Source organism: Geotrypetes seraphini, chromosome 2 (assembly GCF_902459505.1).
Source record: "Geotrypetes seraphini chromosome 2, aGeoSer1.1, whole genome shotgun sequence".
In the NCBI taxonomy this organism is placed as follows: Eukaryota; Metazoa; Chordata; class Amphibia; order Gymnophiona; family Dermophiidae; genus Geotrypetes; species Geotrypetes seraphini.
In genome coordinates, this window is record NC_047085.1 from 289,565,095 (window position 1) to 289,585,039 (window position 19,945).

The 19,945-nt window shown below is 42.8% G+C and overlaps 1 protein-coding gene across 3 annotated transcripts in view; it reads right to left on the reverse strand.

Moving 5' to 3' along the window:
* LOC117353635 (sodium-dependent neutral amino acid transporter B(0)AT3-like) overlaps nt 1–19,945 on the reverse strand; it is a 151,334-nt gene that overhangs the window by 11,343 nt on the left and 120,046 nt on the right. The window lies entirely within an intron of this gene.

Genomic DNA, 19,945 nt, shown 5'->3' on the forward strand with positions numbered 1-19,945 from the left:
AAATTCACTGAGCTTTGGAATAACCTCCCTGCCCCGCTGTGGAACCTAGGCTCATTCCAATTATTCTGAAAGCATCTGAAAACTTGGCTTTTCTCCAAAACGTAAAACTATCTATTCAAAATGTAAAGCTAGCTATCCTCTTCATAACCCCTAATTTCTTATTATGTCCTTCCCTCATTTATTGAATTACCTGTAAATCGTGCCAAGCTCTATCTTTATGGAAATGATGCGGTATACAAACTTAAGGTTTAGTTTAGTTTAAATTGTATATGGAAGCGAACTGGCAGCCAATGAAACTTCATCAAAATAGGAGAAATGTTTTCATAACGGGATGTACCCATCAAAATCCTAGCTGCTGAATTCTGAACAATCTAATGCTTTTATATTTTGTAGCACCTGACTAAAATCCCAACTAGATAAAATATTCTTCAGCTGAGATAACTTTCGCATAGCAAAATATGCAAGCTGCACAACTCTCACTACTTGTGATTTCAGAGATAATTTTGCATCAAGAATAACACCTAACACCTTAATCTCCTTACTGCTCACAATCAGGTGCTTATGCAATTGAACCTCTCAAGGCCACAAAAGTTCATTCAGATCTCCAACAATCATTTCTGTTTTGGCAATATTCAATTTAAATCCATTACCATGCATCCACTCATTAATCTTATCCATATAAGCATTTAACTCATGGGTCAATGTCTCCTCCCATTCCTGAATCTTGAGAAAAAAAAAAAAAATTGAATGTCATTAGCATATATTCTATAAGATACGCCCATTTCATCCAGCAGTTTTTTTTAAAGGGGATAAATATACATTAAACAAGGTGGCGGATAAAGCTGATCACTGTGGGACAATTCATAATAGCAAAACTTCAGAAAATACTTTACCATTACTTCAAGCACATAATTTCCTATTAGTTAGAAAAGATTTGGACCATTCCCACACTGTTCCCACAATCCCAAATTTTGAATGTTAACTTAATTACCATTAAAACAGTTTCCCTCTTAACATAACCACTGGTAGGGCACCATTTATAGAATTTCCCCCAAGTGATAAAAGAAAAAAATCAGGACGATTCATACCTCCATTTAATTTCGGTGTTTTTATCCCACCCCCTTTTACAAAGGCCATGTTAGGCTTTTTTATCACCGGCCATGGTGGTATTAGCTCTGACACTCATAGGAATTCTATGAGCATTGGAGCTAATACCACCATAGTCGACGATTAAAAAGCCTAATCCGGCTTTGAAAAAGGAGCCCTTAATCTTTGAATGGAAATTCAGGGGGGGAGGGTTTATTATTCCATATAAAAAATTAATTTTTTTTAAAATTAATCCATTGATAAAAGATTTTGTACAGAGTGTGGTAACATTGATAGAATATAATTGATTTGGGTTGCAAGTGTCATTTTAATTGAAGAAATTCTTCCCCGTCAGGTCAAATACATGGGAAACCATTTAAGATATTTGAGCTATCAGGTTTTTAATTCTGGTGGTATTTAGATCTAAAATAGGTGAGGAATCTTTATGAATAAGGATGCCACAGTATTTTTCTTTCTCAAGTTTATTAATTTGTACAAATTACAGTACAGGATATAGAAAAAAAAAGGAAAAAACCAACATAGCATAATATTCCAGTATATCTTAAAGTTCCATCAAGCCTACATCATGAGAGGTTAATGTGACATAAAAAAGAAAAATCCCCAAAGGAAAAAAACTCCTGATGTTTCCAAGTTTATTAATCTCTTGATATACCGTCTATCACAAAAGAATATCTAGGCGGTTTACAATCCTATATAATAAAAGGCTAACTCGCGCATGCGCACTCCTATTTGTGTGCTTCCATGATCTGTAGTTCCGTGGCCACATGAGTGCGCATGCGTGAGTCCCCAGCCTTCTTCCCAGCCTACCTTGGCCGTCAGCAGTGGCGGCGGCTCATCTCCTGTGGGGACCTGATGTGTGCTGTGTCCGTCCATGGCCGCGGCTTGAGGCGTATGCGCCAGTTAGGTGCATTGGGTGACAGGAGCGGCGCTGGCGGCGGATGGCGGGAGGAGGGCTCATGGTCCTGCCGCCGCTGCCGCTCCTGTTCACAGCGGCCTGCACGTCGCCGATTCCCCCCCTTCCCGCAACAACCGCTCCTGTTCAAAGCGGCCTGCTGAGGATCGCGGCCGGCTGTAATGAACCTCGCAGGCCGCTCTCCACATGGTAGCACGTTCCCTCTGACGCGATCACGAACCTCAGCCGGCCGCGAACCTCAGCAGGCCGCTTTGAACAGGAGGATCAGCCACCACGGGGATCGTGAGAAGAGCCGCCGAAAAAAAACCTTCAGCCGCAGCAGGCCAACATGCGGGAAGGGAAGGGGGAGGGGCCGAACGGAGCAGGGCAGCTCACGGTAAGAGAAGGGAATGGGGGGTGGGGGGAAATGCTTCTACTGCTTCAGCAGGGACCTGGAGGGGAAGGGAAATACCGCTGCTGCTTCTGCAAAGGAAAGTGGTGGGGGGGGGAAGAGAAGGGAATGGGGGTGGGTGGGGGAAAATGCTGCTACTACTTCACAGGGATCTGGAGGGGAAGGGAAATATCACTGCTGCTTCTGCAAAGGAAAGTGTGTGTGGGGGGAGACAGAAATAAAGACAGACAGGGGACCAGAGAGACACAGAAAGAAAGACAGACAGACAAAGGGTGCCAGGGAGAGAGAGAAAAAAATTGCAGGAGGGAGAGAGACAGAAAGAAAGGAAGAAAGAGACAGGAGCAGGGAGAGAGACATAAATAAAGACAGCCAGCCATATATTCTAGCACCTGTTAATGTAACGGGCTTAAATACTAGTTTATAAAATATATTTTAAAAGCAAATGTAGAAAAAAAAAAAGGGAGAAAGAAAAGCTAGGTCTACACAATTAAAGCGGAAATAATTCTTAGTGTTAAAATCTAGGGTTTTGGTGTTTGAAATTTCCATGTAAGCGTTTCTTGAATTTTCAAGATAGAGTATGGGCACTTTTTACTAAGCTGCGCTAGCGGTTTTAGCGCATGCTTAGCGCACACTGCAATGCTGCACATGCTAGGCGTTAGTTTTTGGCGCATAGCACAGGATTTGCGCGCGCTAAAAATACTAGCGCACCTTAGTAAAAGGAGCCCTATGTGTTTTGAGATCCATTACAATTAGAACAATTTCTCAAATTGAAAGAGACTGTAAAAGTTTAACTGATTTTGATAAGGAGTTTAATAAGTTTAGATGCCAAGGTATTTTAAAGCTTTTGAGGCCCAAGTAAAATTAAGTTGAGATAAGTCAGAAGGAGATATTAAATCATTTAAAGGAATAATTTCAGACTTTTCCCAATTAACTTTATAACCAGACATTGATGATATTTACTCCCTCTTTTACAAAGCTGTGCAGCAACAGCCCCGAAGCCCTTTCAATCTCTATGGGCTTCAAGGCTGTTACCACGCGGCTTTGTAAAAGAGAGAGTTAGTAACTAGTTGTATAAATGCCAGGAAATAATTTATAGGATCACGAATAAAGAGTAAAACATGATCTGCATAAGCTGCTAATTTGATTTGTTTTGATCTAATTTGAATGCCATGGATTTGTGGGCATTGTCGAATAGAAGGTAAGAGGTTTCTGGGTTATATTAAACAGTAATGGGGAGAGAGGGCATCCTTGAGTGCCTATTTGTAGTGTAAAATATTTGATAAGAGAGTTAAGATTCTAGATGAAGGTTGCCAGTACAAACTTTGTATCCATTTAATAAAGTATTCTCCAAAATTGTACCATTTCAAAATCCATAGTAAGAATGCCCATTCAGCTCTGTTGAATGCTTATTCTGTGTCTAAAGCTAGTCCTACTACAGGCTCTATGATTTCTATAGCTAGAGCATTTATATTGTAAAATAATCTCAGATTATCCCCAATATATCTGTTTTTCATGAAGCCTACTGATCTTTGGAAATGATTATGCTAATTTTCTTATTTAATCTGGAAGTAAGAATTTATGCCATGATTATGTGGCCTAAGTTAAGCAAAGATATAGGTTTGTAGTTTTTAATAGCATTAGGGTCTCTATCCAATTTTGGAAAAACTATAATGGTGGCTTTGGCAAATCTATATTGTTGTTCAGGAAAATCATATATAAAATTATAGTAATATAGTAGATGTGGGGAAAGTAAGAGATTAACCCCTCCCCCTTTTGCAAAACTGCTAGCATTTTTTAGCACCGGACGCTGCAGTAACAGCTTTGACGTCCATAGGAATTCTATGAGTGTCAGAGCTGTTACCGCCAAACGCTAGCATGGTTATGTAAAAGGGGTAAATATTTTTTTAAAAATTCACTAGTGAGACTGTCAGGTCCAGGAGCTTTATTATTTGCAAGATTTGTAATTACAATATTTCATTTGCTAAAATTTTTGAGTTAGGTTCGGATGAGTTATGTTCTCTAAGAATGAAGTCATATCTTGTTCTGAGCTATTGAATTCTGATTAAAATAATTTTGAATATAATTGTTCAAACTCAGTTAATGTAAGTTATGAATTAGTTATGATCTGGCCACTTGAATTCTGTATAGATGAGATATAGAATCTTTTTCTTCTTGACTTTTAGGTATCTGGCTAATGATTTACCCATTTTGTTATCAATTGAATAATGGCCAGAAGCTTGGATGAATAAATCTTGTTTAGCATTACAAAAAATTATTAAATTATATTTGTTCAGGGGGCATGGCTTGCCTGCAAACAAGATTGTCAGGTGATTCCACGGCTCCTTCTTCATCTGCACCACTAAGCTGGTTTCTCAATGCAAATAGATAATTTTTTCCTCTAAAACGGGTGAATTTCCTTACTAAGTCTACCTGGTATAAGAATGGCTTCTGGGAGACAATCAAAGTTAGAAGCAACATTCGCAGCATGGGGAAATGCCAAGCAGGCCAAGCCTGACCCACCAACCCCATCTAAAATTCCCCTTCCAAAGGAGACCTCAGAATTTGAACAACTGATGGACTGCTTCAAGATCATACTAGGAAATTGAACTTGGTACAAGAGGAAGTACATACCTTGTCCCAACAATTAAAGGTATGTGATTCAGAATGGGAAAATGGTAAATTTAATACAACTGCAACAATCATTCGGCATATCAAAGTCTCAAGCTTATAAATGGTTGCAGTTGAAACAGGCCAATCAGAAAGGGTTCCCTGATTGGCAAAATTTTAAAAATCAGTATAGTTTTCTGGGCCTATATTTCCAGACAGATTTGCAAGGGCACCAGGCCGCCAAGTGGTACAAATTAATATCTGAATAAAAACCCCAAAACAAGCCTAAAAGACATTTGGAGCATTGAGATAAAGCAGCAGATTTCTGTTACTCAATGGCCAAGGATTTAGACTTGGAGGATGAGATCTACAGTATCAGCATCTATGAGACAAACCTGGTTCTTTTTGTTACATAGAATTTTTTGGACCCTTGTCGTTTGTAAAAGTTGGATAGTTCAAAGTCTAATAGATGCTGGCATTTGTCATCTTGAAGTAAGGGCACTGGATCATTTGTTGTTCTATTGCAGGGGTCTGCAACCTTTAAGACATAAAGAGCCACTTGGACCCGTTTTCGAAAAGAAAAAAAAACTTGGAGCCGCAAAACCATTATAAAACAAATCTAACACTGCATATATTGTTTCTTATCTTAATGCTATATACAGGATCACTAAATTGAAAATAAAATCATTTTTCCTACCTTTGCTATTTGGTGATTTCATGAGTCTCTGGTTGCACTTTCTTCTTCTGACTGTGCATCCAATCTTTCTTCCTTTCTTTCAGCCTCCTGTATGTTATGTTTCCTCTCCTCCAGACCTCATTCTCTCCCCCAACTTTTTCTTTCTGTCTCCCTGTTCCCCCTTCTTTCTGTCTCTGTCTGCCCCCTTTCTTTCTTTCTCCGTGCCCTCCCCCAAGCCACTCGGTTTGCTGCCACCGCCATCGGGGAATAGCCCCCAAGCCACCGCCGTCCCAAGCTTTCCCTGCAGAAGCATCGCGCTGACCAGCATTCCGCTCCCTGACGTCAATTCTGACGTAGGAGAGGAAGTTCCGGGCCAACAAGGCATTTCTCCTCATTCCATCCAGCCTGAGCCCCATCTCTCCTTGATCCAGCATTTCCCTTCTGTGTCTGTCAGAATTACCATTCCACCTATTTTCCAGCATCACCCTTCTTTGTGTCCATCTCACCTATATCCCTATCTCACCACTTTTTCAGAATCTTCATTTGTCTCTATCCTTGTCTTTACCCCATGTTCACCATTTGCCCTTTCAATGTCTTTATCCCCCCCCCCACTTTTTCAGCATTACTTCTATGTCTCTATTTCACCTCCTCTTCATGTCCCCTCTGTATCTCTACCTTATTCAGTAGGTCCTGCTTACCCTTTCTCTTCTTTGTGTCACTATCTCCATTTTCAGCTTTCCCCCCCCTTTTCCTTTGTTACTGCACCCTGTAGCTAGAATCTTTCCACCCTCCCTCCACTCCGGCCCAGCCCAGTATGAAATATTTCCTTTTGTTTCCCTCCCCTCTCTCTTTCTCTCTCTCTTCTGCTCCCTCACCCACGAGTCCTGCATCTGGCCCTCTCCCTTCTACCTGCACCTGGCAACACCCCCCTGCTCCGCGGCTCTCTTCAGCAACTCGTCAGCAGCGGTGATCAAGACAAGCTGCCGACATCGAGGCCTTCCCTCTACGAGTCCTGCCTTTGTGGAAAAAGGAAGTTGAAACAAGCGGGACTCGCAGAGGGTAGGCCCCGACGTCAGAAGCTTGTGTCGATCGCTGCTGCTGAGTTGCCGAAGAGAGCCGCGGAGCAGGGGATGTGGCCGGAAGCAGGTAGAAGGGAGAGGGAGATAGGAAGGCTGTAGATCTCCGGAGCATGACACCGACCCCGGCCAGGATGATTTCTTTTTCAGGCGTGCACCTTACAAGTCCAGCGTCGCGGCGGGAAATAGCCATGCTGAGCAGTGAGCTCAGCACTACACAGATGAAAGCCTTGCTTGCTGATTGGTCCGGCGGCACGGCGGGGCGGGGCCGCCGGACCAATCAGCAAGCAAGGCTTTCATCTGTGTATGTGCTGAGCTCACTGCTCAGCATGGCTATTTCCCGCCGCGACGCCGGACTTGTAAGCTGCATGCCTGCGTGACACACTACCGGAGCCGCAGCAAAGGTGGAAAAGAGCCGCATGCGGCTCTGGAGCCGCGGGTTGCCGACCCCCATTCTATTGGATCATTTGTTGTTCTATTGTCCCTTGATACTGAATTTGGGACTAAATTAATATGGTACTGGAAACATCGATTCCGTTGTCCTACGATGTGGTCATTTGTGGGACATTGTTGAAAGCTAACAATCCATTAGATAGGTATAAAAGCAGACTTTTTATAATTATGACAGGGATAGCCATGCAAATGATCACCAGGCTAAATTTTTCCTTTTGGTGGTAATCTTTGTGTCATGTTTTAGATATGAAAAAATTTGGAAATATTGGAACATAATAAAATATTTAAAACAATATGGGATAAGAACATAAGTAGTGCCTCTGCTGGGTCAGACCACAGGTCCATCACGCCCAGCAGTCCGCTCCCACGGCGGCCCAACAGGTCATGACCTGTCTGAATCACCCCTCAAATCAGAATAATTGTATAAGATTTTAATTCCTATCTGTTTTTGCACACATCCAGGGAGGGTGGGAGGGAGGGGGGGGGGGGAATAAGTTTTGTATTGTATCATTTGATTGGATATAAGTGCTGTTCATTGTACTACTTGTATGCACTTTTATTCAAATTGAAAATCAATACAGAATTACAAAAAAATAATAATAATAATTTGTTCAAGACATTTTTCTTTTTTAGCTATCTGATTTTTCTTCCAGGCAGATTTATAATTTCTCCATGTATTGAAGCTTTATATGCTTCCCAGATAGTAGAAGGGGAGATATCGGAGTCTTTAGTGTTATTTTGAAAGAATTCAGATATAAATTCAGAAATGTTTGTGATAATTTCATTATCAGTTAAAATGAGATGATTTAATCTCCAAGAGGCAGAAGTGTTTATTGCATCAGAAATTTGTAAATGAAATGGAGGCATGGTCAGATATAATGATTGGGTGTATTATGGAATTTACTAATTTAGAAGTTAATGTAGAAGATATGAGGAAATAGTTCAGTCTAGCATAAGTGTTATGAGGTGAGAAATGGGAGTATTATTTTTCTTTGGGGTGAACAATCTTTTATATCAAGTCTATTAGGTTAAGGTTATTGATTAGATCAGGGGTGCCCACACTTTTCTGGCTTGTGAATTACTTTTAAAATGACCAAGTCAAAATGATCTACCAACAATAAAATTTAAAAAAACACAAAGCATACTGTATGCAGAGAAAATGTTAATTATCATTTGTATTCAGGGTTTTTTTCAGAGGTCAAGGCAGATGACTTTAAAATATGCAATGTCACCTCAGTAACAACTATACAAAAATAGACAAATATACCCCCTCCCCTTTTACTAAACCGCGATAGTGGTTTTTAGCACAGGGAGCTGCGCTGAATGCCCCTCACAGCTCCCGACACTCATAGGCTCTATGCGCTAAAAACCATTATTGCGGTTTAGTAAAAGGGGACCATAGTGCAAAAATATAGGCAGCAAATATAAATTCTCAAAATGGACACATTTTGATCACTAAATTGAAAATAAAATCATTTTTCCTACCTTTTTGTCTGATGATTTCATGAGTCTCTGTTTGCACTTCCTTCTTCTGTAAATCCAATATTTATTTATTTCTGTCTTTCTTTCTTTCTCCCCCTGCCTGCCTGTCTTTCTTTCTCTCTCTCCCTGCCCCCTCCCCAAGCCATCGTGCCGATTTCTCCACTTCCCTGATTCTTTCTCTCTCCCTAGCCACCACACTGATTTCTCCCTGCGTGCCCGAGCCAGGCCACAAACCTTCCCTCCCCCCACATCAATTCTGACATCGAAGAGGAAGTTCCAGGCCAGCCAGGCAGCGATTGGCTGGTCCAGAACTTCTTCTCCGATGTCAGAATTGATGTCGGAGGTGAAGGCTTGTAGGTCCAGTGCTTGTGTGCACCTGGCCTAGCTCAGGGAGGCAGGAAGAACAAGATCACAAAGGCAACGCGATTGACTCGTGTTTCCTTTGCGATCTACTGGTCGATCGCGATCGACCATTTGGGCACCCCTGGATTAGATTATTAACTTCTTGATAGGTTTTCCCTTTGTAGACCTAAATCCAAAACTTATCTGAAATCAAGAATTCTGATGAGTCATGAACTGGAGCATAAATGTTTAAAAAATACTGTATGAGAATTGACCCCCCTCCTTTACTAAAGTGTAGCATAAGATTTAGCACCGGCAGAGGCGGTAACTGCTCTGATGCTCATAGAATTCCTATGAGCGTCAGAGCAGTTACTGCTGCTGCCGATACTAAAACCCACACGTTAATAAAGGAGGAGGTGAATTTGAAGTATGTACTAAACACCATCTTCCATCTGCATCAGTTTTATGAGATAGTATTTGGAGTGGCAAATTGGTTTAAAAAAAAATGGATACTCCATTTTTTCCCTAGATGTAACAGGAGGAAAAAGGTTATTAGACTATCCTTTAAAGGAAAGTTTAGTAGCATGTGCAAAAAGAAGTGAGTTTCTTGCAAATAGATAATATCTGGATAATTAACTACCTCTTTCCTTTTAATATGGTGATTTAACCCATTAACATTAAATGAAATAATATGAACATCAACCATAACAAGAAAAATCAGATAATACATTCAGTGTGATAAGAAAAAACATATTGTGATAAAGTTTATGTTAATATTTATACCATTGATTAATAATATCAATAGAACTTTAGAATATTTTACCCAGAAATTAGAATTTCTAATACACTTCTGCTACTGCTGGCATGTTGGTATAAGAGAAAAGATCAATTAGTGGGTGTGCCTAGAGAGTAATATATTATCTAATCTGGGGTTTATGAATCATGCTATGCCTACAAAGGTTCAAGGTGACTTATAGTACAGTATGTGGAGAGCAGATTAGTACAAAGTGAGCAAGGATGCCTAGAGATACAATTGCAGTACAAGGATGTTATAGAGACGCATTACAAGACTCTTGGGATTCTTTGAGGTAAAGATTATCGTACTGTCTGTTTAAAGAGGTAATGTGGTACAGCTCATAGGAGTTGCAGGAAGTACATTGAATGAACATTTAGGGGATGATTACATACAAGAAGAGAGATAATATGGTTCAATGAAAGAATCCATGATGTAGATAGTCTATAACAGTCATTAACTAGTGGTAATCTGTGTACTTGGTTCCATAGTGGCAAAAGGGTGAACTGTGGTTCCGTGGGTCTATTTTCCTGTGAGTCTATTTTGTATAGTCTTGTTCAGTGCTGATGAAGTTGGGATTAGTTGATAGTAGAGTTTATGGAGTCAAAAAGAAAGGTCTTTAGTTTCTTGTGAAATGTGGAATAATTAGATTCAGATCTGATGGTTGTTGGGAGGTCGTTCCATGCTTTCACACCAGAGAATGTGAACATTGAGTGGTAGAAGTGTTTATACTTGAGTTTTTTTGTTGTGGGGAGGTTCAATTGTATTCTGTCAAGATTTCTGGGTGAAGTGGACCATGCTAAGGAGAAAAGGTGAATTAATGGTGCAGCGGAGATTCCATTGAGTATGTGGTGCATAATACAGGATGTTTGAATTTTATTTGAGATGAGACGGGTAGCTAGGGTAGTTGTTTGAGATATTTTTTCAGTCTGAATATGAGTTTATTGCTGTGTTTTGAATGAGTTGCAGTTTGCAGATGAGACTGATGTTGATAGCCGCTTAGATGTAATTGCAGTAGTTTAGTTGAGACAGGATTAGCATCTGCACAAGCAGGGCAAAGTGTTGTTGATGGAAGTATGATCTGATGAATCTCAGTTGTCTTATAGTGAAAGTAGTTTTCCTCCAGAGGTTGGAGATTTGCAGTTCCAGGGATAGCATGGAGTCCAAAATACAGCCTAGAACTTTGGAGGATTTGTCTACTCAAGGGAATTACCTACTTGGAGAGTGATGTGTGTTGGAGCTGTATGTTATGGGGTATGAAACCAAAGAATTTTGGTTTTTGATGCATTTAGTTTTAGTTTGTTGGTTGTTGCCCTTGTTTGTATTTTGTTTATGTTGTCCAAGAAAGCACTATGGAGATAAGTACCCTTACCAGGTCTAAGTCATCACATGATTGATCAGACCTTTCCTGGAGTAAGGTTCAAAGAAGGCCTACTTGAATGTGAAGTTTTTGGATGATTGTTTTTTTGTACTTCGCTGTTGATCAGTTTTTTTAGTTTGTAACCACATAGAACTGCCAGGATTCAATTTCAGATATTACAAGTTTCATTTCTTCTACTTGCTCCATCATGACATTTTTGAATCATCACATTTCAGCTATTAGTACGTCAACCTGTGTGTTGGTGTTCTTCAAAGCCATTTTATCAGGCGAGCAGAGATTGTGTTTAGGCTGCTTTCCTCTTGGTAAAGCAGTAATAGATGTTTCCAGTTTAATATTCTTTGGTAATGCCGTCCATGATGATTATCAACTGAAGAAAAAAACATAGTAACATAGTAGATGACGGCAGATAAAGACCCGAATGGTCCATCCAGTCTGCCCAACCTGATTCAATTTAAATTTTTTATTTTTTTTTTTTATTCTTATTTTTTTAATTTTTCTTCTTAGCTATTTCTGGGCAAGAACCCAAAGCTTTACCCGGTACTGTGCTTGGGTTCCAACTGCCAAAATCTCTGTTAAGACTTACTCCAGCCCATCTACACCCTCCCAGCCATTGAAGCCCTCCCCTGCCCATCCTCCACCAAACAGCCATACACAGACACAGACCGTGCAAGTCTGCCCAGTAACTGGCCTAGTTCAATATTTAATATTATTTTCTGGTTCTAAATCTTCTGTGTTCATCCACACTTCTTTGAACTCAGTCACAGTTTTACTCTCCACCACCTCTCTCGGGAGCGCATTCCAGGCATCCACTACCCTCTCCGTAAAGTAGAATTTCCTAACATTGCCCCTGAATCTACCACCCCTCAACCTCAAATTATGTCCTCTGGTTTTACCATTTTCCTTTCTCTGGAAAAGATTTTGTTCTACATTAATACCCTTCAAGTATTTGAACGTCTGAATCATATCTCCCCTGTCTCTCCTTTCCTCTAGGGTATACATATTCAGGGCTTCCAGTCTCTCCTCATACGTCTTCTGGTGCAAGCCTCCTATCATTTTCGTCGCCCTCCTCTGGACCGCCTCAAGTCTTCTTACGTCTTTCGCCAGATACGGTCTCCAAAACTGAACACAATACTCCAAGTGGGGCCTCACCAATGACCTGTACAGGGGCATCAACACCTTTTTCCTTCTACTGACTACGCCTCTCTTTATACAGCCCAGCATCCTTCTGGCAGCAGCCACTGCCTTGTCACACTGTTTTTTCGCCTTTAGATCTTCGGACACTATCACCCCAAGGTCCCTCTCCCCGTCCGTGCATATCAGCTTCTCTCCTCCCAGCATATACGGTTCCTTCCTATTATTAATCCCCAAATGCATTACTCTGCATTTCTTTGCATTGAATTTTAGTTGCCAGGCATTAGACCATTCCTCTAACTTTTGCAGATCCTTTTTCATATTTTCCACTCCCTCTTCGGTGTCTACTCTGTTACAAATCTTGGTATCATCTGCAAAAAGGTACACTTTTCCTTCTAACCCTTCAGCAATGTCACTCACATACATATTGAACAGGATTGGCCCCAGCACCGAACCCTGAGGGACTCCACTAGTCACCTTTCCTTCCTTCGAGTGACTTCCATTAACCACCAACCTCTGGCGTCTGTCCGACAGCCAGTTTCTGACCCAGTTCACCACTTTGGGTCCTAACTTCAGCCCTTCAAGTTTGTTCAACAGCCTCCTATGAGGAACTGTATCAAAGGCTTTGCTGAAATCCAAGAAAATTACATCTAGCATATGTCCTCGATCCAGCTCTCTGGTCACCCAATCAAAAAATTCAATCAGGTTCGTTTGGCACGATTTACCTTTTGTAAAGCCATGTTGCCTCGGATCCTGTAACCCATTAGATTCAAGGAAGTACACTATCCTTTCTTTCAGCAACACTTCCATTATTTTTCCAACAACTGAAGTGAGGCTCACCGGCCTGTAGTTTCCTGCTTCATCCCTGTGATCACTTTTATGAATAGGGACCACATCCGCTCTCCTCCAATCCCCAGGAATCACTCCCGTCTCCAGAGATTTGTTGAACAAGTCTTTAATAGGACTCGCCAGAACCTCTCTGAGCTCCCTTAGTATCCTGGGATGGATCCCGTCTGGTCCCATCGCTTTGTCTACCTTCAGTTTTTTAAGTTGCTCATAAACACCCTCCTCCGTGAACGGCGCAGAATCTACTCCATTTTCTCGTGTAACTTTGCCAGACAATCTCGGTCCTTCTCCAGGATTTTCTTCTGTGAACACAGAACAGAAGTATTTGTTTAGCACATTTGCTTTCTCATCATCACTCTCCACATATTTGTTCCCAGCATCTTTTAGCCTAGCAATTCCATTTTTTATCTTCCTCCTTTCACTAATATATCTGAAAAAATTTTTATCTCCCTTTTTTACATTTTTAGCCATTTGTTCTTCCGCCTGTGCCTTCTCCAAACGTATCTCTCTCTTGGCTTCTTTCAGTTTCAACCTGTTGTCCTTTCTGCTCTCCTCTTCTTGGTTTTTTTTATATTTCATGAACGCCAACTCTTTCGCCTTTATTTTCTCAGCCACTAGGTTGGAGAACCATATCGGCTTCCTTTTTCTCTTGTTTTTATTGATTTTCTTCACATAAAGGTCCGTAGCCATTTTTATCGCTCCTTTCAGCTTAGACCACTGTCTTTCCACTTCTCTTATGTCCTCCCATCCTAACAGCTCTTTCTTCAGGTACTTTCCCATACGTTTGAAATCTAGGACTTTAAGTATCGTGCGGCTGCTCTCCACTTTAACCGTTATATCAAACCAAACCGTTTGATGATCGCTACTACCCAGGTGAGCACCCACTCGAACATTAGAGATACTCTCTCCATTTGTGAGGACCAGATCCAATATCGCTTTTTCCCTTGTGGGTTCCGTCACCATTTGTCTGAGCAGAGCCTCTTGAAAGGCATCCACAATCTCCCTACTTCTTTCCGAATCCGCAGACGGAACATTCCAGTCCGCATCCGGCAGGTTGAAATCTCCCAACAGCAGAACCTCCTCTTTCCTTCCAAACTTTTGGATATCCACAATCAGATCCTTATCAATTTGCTGTGATTGAGTCGGGGGTCTGTAGACCACACCCACGTAGATAGAAGTTCCATCTTCTCTTTTCAGAGCAATCCATATCGCTTCTTCCTCTGTGTGTGTGCTTAGTTTGCTTACTAGTGTCTGTCCCCTAGAAGAAAGATGTCCTTCAGTGTTAGAAAATACACCCAAAAACTCTCCACTGTAGACTGACAGAGTTGCCATCAGTTAGTTGTATTTACCAATAGAAAATAATCCTTGGAAAATGTCTACACGCGGAGGTGTTTCTGCAATTAAAAACAATGTTCACGGAGGAAGTGACGTCACAGCCCGAGATGGCAGCTTAACTCGAAAGCTCCGTTGAGGCTGCTAATTAAACTCTAAAACTCATTCTATGCAAGAGCCGTGAGCAGGCTTACCGGGTGGTGGATTTGTACTCGAGTATGGCCATGCGGAAAAAATTGGATAAATTCAGTTTTCCAACAGAACCAGGGGAAAACCCAAAGTCAGCATCTGTGCTGCCCCCAGCAGACAAGGGAAAACTGTTAGCTGCCTCCTCCTTCGGGTCCGAAGATGAGGGCCTTTCTGGGGCCATGGGAGATGGTGTTTTGCCCTCTGCATTGGCGGCTTCCCCATGGTTTCAGGAACTTAAACAAGAGATGGTGGGGGTGCGCCAGGATGTAAAATCCACGCTGGCAGAGATCAAAGTGGAAGTACGAGAGTTGGGCACATGAGTTGTGGCCTCTGAGGACCTTGTGGCCAAAATGGTTGGCAGAGGTGGCTGAGCAAAAGTTGTCTGTCAGTGCGCACAACTCACTTATAAAGGAGTTGCAAGTAGAAGATTTGGAGAACCGGTTCAGGCGCTGCAATATCTGATTCAAAGGGATCCCAGAGACAGACGAGTTTTGGGATTGTGCGGCAGTGGTGAGAGATTTATGTGGTTCGCAATTGGGGCTGGAAGATGCGGCAGAACGGAGCAGGTTTCATATTCAGTGAGTACATCGCAGTGTTGGATCCCCGAGAGGAGAGAATGTGCGAGATATAATTGCTTGCTTTGTGGGATTATGGCACCAAGGAGCACGTCATGGCTAAAGTGAGGGGGGTCCTCGGAATGGCACTAGAAAGGAATCTGTGTGGGCATGTTCCAAGACCTGGTCTGGGTCACCCTGCAAAAGCGGCAAGCTTTCTGTGAAATGACTGGTTTGTTGCGGACTGAAGGACCTAGATATCGGTGGTTGTTTCCCTTTGACGTCTGGCTTACCATCAATGGGAAGTCTAAGAAAGTACAGCAACTTCTCTAGCCCCTTAACCATTTTAGTCGCTCTTCTTTGGACCCTATTGAGTAGTATCATGTCCTTCTTCATGTACGGTGACCAGTGCTGGATGCAGTATTCCAGGTTGGGGGCGTACAATGGCCCGGTACAGCGGCATGATAACCTTCTCCAATCTGTTCATGATCCCATTCTTAATCGTTCCTAGCATTCTGTTTGCCCTGTTCGCCGCTGCTGCGCATTGCGTGGACGGCTTCATCGACTTGTCGACCAGTACTCCCAAGTCTCTTTCCTGGAGGGTATCTCCGAGTACCACACCAGACATCTTATATTCGTATATAAGATTTTTGTTACCAACATGCATCACCTTACACCTTACACATTAAACCTCATTTGCCATGTTGCGGCCCATTTCTTGAGTGTGTTTATGTCCCATTGCAGGTCTTTGCAATCCTTCTGTGTCTTCACTACTCTGAATAGCTTCGTATCGTCCACAAATTTAATCATCTCGCTCATCGTACCAATTTCCAGGTTGTTTATAAATATGTTGCAGAGCACAGGTCCAAGCACCAAACCCTGCGGCACTCCACTCGTGATGCTTTTCCAGTCTGAGTATTGTCCATTTACCCCCCCACTCTTTGTTTCCTATCCGTCAACCAGTTTTTTATCCACATGAGTATTTCACCCTCGATTCCATGGCTCGCAATTTTTTGAAGTCGTTTATGCGGGACCTTGTTGATCGCCTTCTGAAAATCCAGATATAAAATGTCGACCAGCTCGCCCTTGTCTAACTGCATGTTTACTCTCTCGAAGAAGTGCAGCAAGTTCGTCAAGACATGCTGGCTGGTCCTCATCAGATTGTGTCCGTCAAGATGATCAGTGATGCAGTGCTTTATCAGTGCCTCTACCATCTTTCCCGGTACCGAGGTCAGACTCACCAGTCTGTAGTTTCATGGATCTCCCCTCGAACCTTTCTTGAAGATTGGATTAACGTTCTCCAGTCTTCCGGAATCCTTCCCGATTTGATTGACAGATTGGCTATTAGTTGAAGCAGTTCAGCTATAGCCCCTTTCAGTTTCTTGATTACCCTCCGATGGATGCCATCCGGTCCCGGGGATTTATCATTTTTAAGCCTATCAATCTGCCTGCATACCTTTTCTAGATTTACCGTCAACCCTGTCAGTTTCCCGTCTTCGTTTCTTATGTATAGCCTGTCAGCTTCTGGTATATTGTGTATATTTTCTTCGGTAAATACAGACGCAAAAAATGTGTTCAGTTTGTCGGCGATTGCTTTGTCCTCCTTTAGCACTCCCTTTATTCCATGGTCATCCAATGGCCCCACCGCTTCCTTCGCGGGTCGTTTCCCCTTTATATAATGAAAGAACTGCTTGAAGTTTTTCGCCTCTTTGGCTATTTTTTTCTTGTAGTACCTTTTGGCCCCTCTTACCGCCTTATGGCACCTGCTTTGATGCTGTTTGTGCTTTTTCCAGTTTTCATCCATTTTTGAACTTTTCCATTCCTTAAACAAAGTCTTTTTGTCTCTGATCGCTTCCTTCACTGTTATAGTGAGCCACGCTGGTTCCTTGTTCTTTTCCCTCTTGGATCCCTTGTTGATAAGTGGTATATATAGATTTTGCGCCTTGGTGACTATGTCCTTAAAAAGGGCCCATGCTTGCTCTAGTGCTTTTACAGTGCTTATCCTCTTCTTAATCTTTTTCCCCACCATGAGTTTCATCCCTTCGTAATTCCCTTTTTGGAAGTTCAGTGCCATGGCCGTCGTTCTGGATCGATGTTTCGTCCCTGTGTCCAGGTCGAAGTGGATCATATTGTGATCACTGGTTCACAGCGTTCTCTCTACTTCTACACCTTGCACCGGTCCTCGTAATCCATTTAGAATTAAGTCCAGAATTGCATTTCCTCTCATATTTTCCTTGACAAGTTGTTCCAGGAAGCAATCACCTACAGCATCCAGGAACTTGGTCTCCCTACCGCAGCCGGAGTTGCCTAGGTTCGTCTATCCCCAGATAATTGAAGTTACCCATGATAACTGCGTTGTCTCCCTTGCAGTTGTGTTTAATCTCATCCATCATCTCTCCATCAATTTTTTTGGTAGTCGGTAGTAGATGCCGATCTTCATTTCTGTTCCATTTGTTCCCGGGATTTTGACCCATAGAGACTCTAACTTATTCTTCGTTTCCGGTGTGTTCTCTCTGGTAGACTCAATCAGGGCAGGATTAATTCATCGAGGGCCCCTAGGCACCCAAGCACACTGAGCCCCCCGCCCCGCCCCACCCCCACCATGCACCCAGGCGGAAACAGGAAGCTGCGTCAGAGGGAAGCTTTGGGCAAGCAGCACTGCTTGCACAATTACAGTTCCCATTGCCTTTCTTACCCGCGTTGCTTGCTTGTCTTACTTTCCATCGATTGGGGGGGTTGCATTGCCGATCGGGGGGGCCCACATTGCCGATCGATGCTGGAGGAGCCCATCGCCGTTTGGAAAAAACAATGTTGATGCCCTCCTTCATCGGGCTCCCCTGACCATTTCAGGCCCTAGGCACTTGCCTTACTTGGCCTATTGGTTAATCCTGCCCTGGACTCAATTCCCTCTTTGACGTATATGGCAATGCCCCCACATTTTTGACCTACTCTGTCTCTGCAGTATAGCTTGTATCCCAGTAGCAGTGACCCAGATGTTTTCCTCATTCTACCATGTTTTCGTGATGCCGATGATATCAAAGTTATCTTTTTATGCCATAGCTTCTAATTCACCCATCATATTCCTTAGGCTCCTTGCATTCGTATACATACACTTGAGTTTGCGGCCTATTACTTTCTTGCATTTCCTTCCCTCTTTTATCCCTTTCGATCCGTCAGGATTTCTGTCTTTCCTATGATCTGGTGAGTCTTCCCCACTATCTTCCTACACGGTATCCTCTGGGTATACCAGTTCCCGAATCATTGACTCTCTGTCGACTGTTGGCTTTCCCCTTCTTTCTAGTTTAAAAACTTCTCAATTTCTCTCTTGATGTTGCTTGCAAGTAGCCTCGTTCTGTCTCCGCTGAGGTGGTGTCCATCCTTCCTGTGGGAGGGATGGGGGTTCCTTTCTGCATATTTGGTGGACCTATCCCTTGATGTGTTTTTATTGGACTATGGTTACTAGGTGTTTGACCACCTGGTTGGGGGAGTTGGTTCAATTCACACCTCAGGCTTGTTTGTTAGGAATAACTAATTTAAGACCTGTATGGTGGTGCAGAAAATTATTGCGTCTGGGGTTCGCTGCTGCTAAGTGTTTGCTCGCTCTTCATTGGAAGACGGGAGTGGTACCCATGAAAGGAGAATGGTGGGACTGGATTGGACATCTTCTACATATGGAAGTGTAACTGCAAAACAGCATGGCTATTTTGATTTTCATCAGAGGGATTGGGACTTGCTTCTTCGAAAAATTAAGGACTGACTTCGAGTGGACTTTCTGGTTGGGAACTGGTTTGGGGGTCTTGGGTATGATTTATTTTTGGTTGGGGATGTTTGCTGTGTATTTGTGCTTGGCTGCTGGGTGGGGAGGGGTGAGTGGGGGTGATTGGCTTATTTGGTGGGTCTTGATGTGTTGTATTTTCCTGTCTTATTCAGTCCCGAAGGGGTGGGCCGGGAGTTCTACACTGTGGTTATATTTCTAGTGGACTGGTCCAGGTCTGGTTGTTTGATATTTTATGCAATGTGGATATTTGTTCTTTTATTCAATAAAAATTTATTGATACAAAAAAACAAACAAACATTGTCCACGTCTCATTCATATCTAGCACAACTGAATGTGGAAGAGCATTTTCTATGCTTCCTCAACTATGTCTCTGAGGACAGAACCTACTTTTTTAGCTTAAGAGTCACAGCTCCTCGCCCTCCTGTGCCTGATTTTGATTTTCAAGGTTCTCAGACAAAATGGACAGGGCCGCCATCAGGGCAGTACTACCAGTCCTGCATTCAGGGGCCCGGAGCTGACAGGGGGCCCGGGCTCCCCCAGGGTCCTAGGCAGTGTTCTAAGGCAGGGGCGCCAGTAGCTCGCCAAGGCAAAGTGAGTCGATCATCCAGGACTCACTTTATCTTGGCGATCTAGTCTATCGGGCCGATCAGTCTTTCTCTCCCCGACGTCAATTCTGCAGTCGGAGAGGAAGTTCGGGCCAGCCAATCGCTGCCTGGCTGGGCGGAACTTCCTCTCCGACGGCAGAATTGACGTCAGGGAGAGGAAGACTGATCGGCCCGAAGCAGGGAAAGCATGCGTCGGCGTCGGCTTTGGGGCCTATTATCCATTGGTGGCGTTTGGGTCCTGTTCCCCGATGGCAGCGACAGTGGCAATGGCTTGGGGAATGGCAGGGAG